Source organism: Colobus angolensis, unplaced genomic scaffold (genome assembly GCF_000951035.1).
Source record: "Colobus angolensis palliatus isolate OR3802 unplaced genomic scaffold, Cang.pa_1.0 Scaffold51, whole genome shotgun sequence".
NCBI classification, from domain to species: Eukaryota; Metazoa; Chordata; class Mammalia; order Primates; family Cercopithecidae; genus Colobus; species Colobus angolensis.
The window spans coordinates 16,259-20,640 of NW_012118599.1; the positions used below are offsets into that span (position 1 = coordinate 16,259).

At 34.7% G+C, this 4,382-nt stretch overlaps 1 protein-coding gene across 2 annotated transcripts in view; it reads right to left on the reverse strand.

The window, feature by feature from the left end:
- Window positions 1-450: 450 nt before the first annotated feature.
- The window catches only part of BEND6 (BEN domain containing 6), a 73,703-nt gene continuing 69,771 nt past the window's right edge, over window positions 451-4,382 (reverse strand). For both annotated transcript variants that reach the window (XM_011960178.1, XM_011960179.1), the window contains one exon: window positions 451-2,026. The gene's annotated coding sequence lies outside the window, so the exon portion shown is untranslated. The remainder of the gene's footprint in view (window positions 2,027-4,382) is intronic.

Genomic DNA, 4,382 nt, shown 5'->3' on the forward strand with positions numbered 1-4,382 from the left:
TTTGGACTGAAAATGTATTTCTTATTCAGAGAACATAAAAATGTATTTAACAATTTTTTCATCTGAGTCCATTTTTTGCTTTTCATTCATCTGAAAGTTTCTATGTAATATGGTTTGAAGTAGGAATATAACTATGTTTTCCATTTATTAGTTGTCTCAGTATCATTGAATAAACCTTCCTTTCCCTACTTATTAAAGATTCTGCTTTAATCATATTCTTAAGTCTTATACATGTGAATACATAATATACATATATATAGACATCTACATGTATATTAATTGCTTGCTGGGCACTCTCTTCAGTTTTATTAGTTTTCTTATTTTGTAACTCATTTAGAACCAATTTACAAAGATGAATCAAAAATACATTTATTCTATTATCGATAAAGATGTCAACATATTTCAAAATACATAAGACCATACAAGTTCCAGTTGAATAATACAGTTATGTTTTGCAAAGGTAATTTTATTTGCCTTTAGTAGGCAAAACTTACATTATCAAGTAGCATTTTTAATAAAGCAAATAGCATATATCTTAGTAAGATTATCTTTTTTCAATAAAAATATTAAATGTATTTACTTTCCTGGATGTTGTCTACATATCCTACATAGCATGGCTCTTTACAAGAAAAATTAGTCAGAGCTACATAGTCAAATTGTAATGGTAATGCCTTAATGGATGAGTGAAAAAGCTATCAGCCTAGAAAAAAAATTTTTCCTAATTTTTATACATTAATAAAGAAACAAGAAAATAACTTTTATCTTTTTAATGGGATTTATTTATGTTTAAGTAAAGGTAGCAAATGTTACATAAGTTGTTTCCTTAAGAACATTTATTTTGTACAATCACATTGTTATCAAGCAAGACTTATGGAAAGTTTCCTGGGTCCACAACACTGAACTTTGAAACTATTGTAGCATCCTCTTTTCCAAGTTTAAACATGACTTTGTGCACTGAAGAAGTATGGCTTCGCATTGCAGAGTGGTCCCATGTGACAACCTGACACCAAGTGAGAAGCCTTTTGATGAAGTATGTTTTATCTTTTGTTGAGTTACAAAATGGTACTTTCATGTGTGTGATTATCAAACCCATACTTTTTTTTCAGGTCATTTCTCTTCTGCTACAATAAAAATAAACCAGTTAAAACTAAGCAGTATAGCAATGTAATCAACCAACTATCTATCAGGTTATATCTTATATAGGATGTTTTAGGTGATACTGATGCTTTATATTACACATCTGTATTTAATATACTTTGGGCAATACAAAGTTGGAACATGTCTGGTAGATAAACAAAAAGATTTCCCTGAAAATTGATACATTGTTTTAACAATCACAAAAACTTAGGTTTATTCTTCAGAAGTGTGGTGGAATTGTTTAATATTAAAATAAAACATCTTGCTGTTGTCATTTTTTTATATTCCTATTTTATACATTTTTAGATAACAGAATAATCCTGTAATTTTATTGCTAGAATATTATTACTTGGTTAGACATGATTATCAGATTTTGGGGTGACTTTGTTGTTCCCATATTTGCCAACACTAATTATTTCACTGTTTACTTTTGCAAACATGTGCTTATGCTAAAGATCCAAAAACTATAATGGGAAGTCATTGGTAATAATCAATGTACAATGATTGGTTAGGACAATGACTAATCTTATGGGCTGAAGTTTTGACTGCTATATGATAAGAGCTCTGACTATCCTGTTAAATTAACTGTACAGAGGGGTATTTGGGGATTGGGAAATGCTTATTTCCAAAGAAACCATATTGCATGCTTATTTGACTGGCAGAAATTCTCTGGTTTGATGCATCACTAGTACTGAGGGTGGAATCTACATGCAGCTTCTTCAGCAAGCTTGTTGGTCCCTTAGGAGAGCTCAGCAGTGTTACATATGTCTTACAGCCTGTCACTGCACATGTCTGTCCTTGCTCACTGCCAGGAAGGCTGCAGATTCTCCAACAAAATCCAGTGCTAGATTTAGAACTGAAGGTGCTTTGTTTCAGATACCTGTAATACCTATAAAAAGCAAATTTCAAAGAAATACAAATTTATGTTAACATTCTCATAGTATTTTAACAATTGTATGAGTTATTCATTTTTGTATCTACTACAAATCTGTATTAAAAATACAAATTGTTGAGGGACTCTGGTTCCAAAATAGCAGTGTAGAAGCAAGCTGGCTTCACTCCCTATCACAGAAAACCAAAAACAAACATACAGTGCGAAGATTATCACCAGCAATATCCCAGAACTCAAGTAAGAGGATGAAACAGTTTCCGAGGCCACAGAGAAGTAAAAAAATAAAAATAAAAATAAAAAGCTCCAAGCAGGTGGTAAGAGATTCAGGCTTCCTTATCCATAATCCTCTCCCCTAATATCCCCAGCATCAAGCACAAGGAAAATTTCTTTCTGACTCACAGTTTCTACACTGCAAAAAGTGAGATCAAGGTGGACAGTGAACTTCCTCATCATCTTGATGCACCAAATCAGAGTGCCTGTTTAGCAGCACTACACTGTAAGAGGTGTGTTCCACAGGTCCCCTGAGCATGGACCCCTAGCCAGCCTTTTCACGTAACCAGGATATCCTCTTTGGGACATCCCCCATTCAGGTCAGGCAGCACTCCGATTGTTGGCTAGAACTGAGGCAATTATGAAAAACTCTTTGCCAACAAATTGGAAAACCTAGAAGAAATGGCTAAATTCCTGGACACATACCTAAAAAGACTGAACTATGAAGAAATAGAAAACCTCAATAAATCAATAGGGAGTAACAAGATCAAAACTATAATAAAAAGTCTTCCATCAAAGAAAAGCCCAGTACCTGATGGCTTCACTCCTGAATCTACCAAACATTTGAAGAGACAGTAATACCAATTCTACTCTTAATTCTTAAAAAAAAAATAAAATAAAATAAAATAAAATAAAAGAGGAGGGAATACTTCCAAACTCATTCTACAAAGTAGTATTACCATGACACCAAAACCAGAGATAGGGCACAACAAAAAACCAAAACTACAGGCCAGCATCACTGATAAACCAGTTACAAAAATCTTCAACAAAATACTAGCAAACCAAATTCAATAACGATGTTTAGCAGCATCCCTGGCCTCTGACCACTGGATGCCAGAAGTACCACCAGTTTTGACAATCAAAAATATCTCCAGACATTCTTAAATACCCTGTGTTGGAGGAAGGTGGCTAAATCACACCTCCCTCCTCGCCATCCCCCACCATTTGAGCACCGCTGTATTAGATCACCTAGAAGTTATAATATATGTTATGTAACATTATGCCAGAGATTGTATACCCTGAGGCCGCTTTGGAAATTTCAGGAGAAGGCTGTTTGGTCACTTAGTTGGATGTTATAGAGGTGCTAGCCTAATATTCTGTAAATCTTATAAATACATTTTTCTTCAGTGCCTGCAAGAAAGAAGTGAAAAATGGAGACACCTTGGAAAAAAATCAAGCTCTTGGCATGTGAGAGCTACAAGCAACTTTAGGGCAGCCACAGGAATAAGAGAATAGATGAAAAAAAGAAGGGAGGAGTTTAGGCCTTACCCTCACAGACCTGAGCCATAACTGGGAAATTGTTACCCTTTTAAATCTAAGCCACCAGTGACAACCTGAGCTCAGGACTGAGCGGAGGGCATGGTCTACTACAGGGATCATGCTAGAAAAGTAATTTTTCCAAAGGAAAAATTTTTGGTGGCGGGGCAGGGCCATAGGCTCCTGTGAGTTAAATGACTCAGAACAGAAAAATGTAACAGTATTCCACTAGACGGTGCTATATCTGATGAATTCATCAAGCATGTCCAAATTAGGTCTTACATGACCCTGTCTTTTCCAGCATATTTTCCTCGGTCCTTTTTGCAATAATTTGAATTCAGCCATACTTAAAATGAAAGATACTTGCAAATTAAAAAATTTCCATTCTAGCTTATCTCCATTACTGATTCAAAATACATGTATTTCTAGTCTAAACAACTTGACACTATTAAGCCAGGCTCAGGTCCAAAAGGCACAAGGTTCATAGCAAAATGTCTGTTCCTTGTCTCAATTTTAATTAATGCCATAGCTAGCAGATTTAATAACACTTCTATTGTTAAGTACAAGCAAAACTGATATAAAAATCTCTTAACTTTCACTTATTTAGCATTCTGCTGACTGATACAGTCAGGGATGAGTTTTGTGCCTATCCTTGGAAGTCAGAAATATTAAAAAAAAAAACAAGAGTTTAGGATATTAAAATGCTTTACAGACATCTGAAATATAACAGTGTGCCCCAAAAGATAGCCACTTGGCTTGGAGGTCTGGTAACATAGCATTTAAAAAAGGAACTTGCTGGTCACAGTGGCTCACACCTGTAATCCCA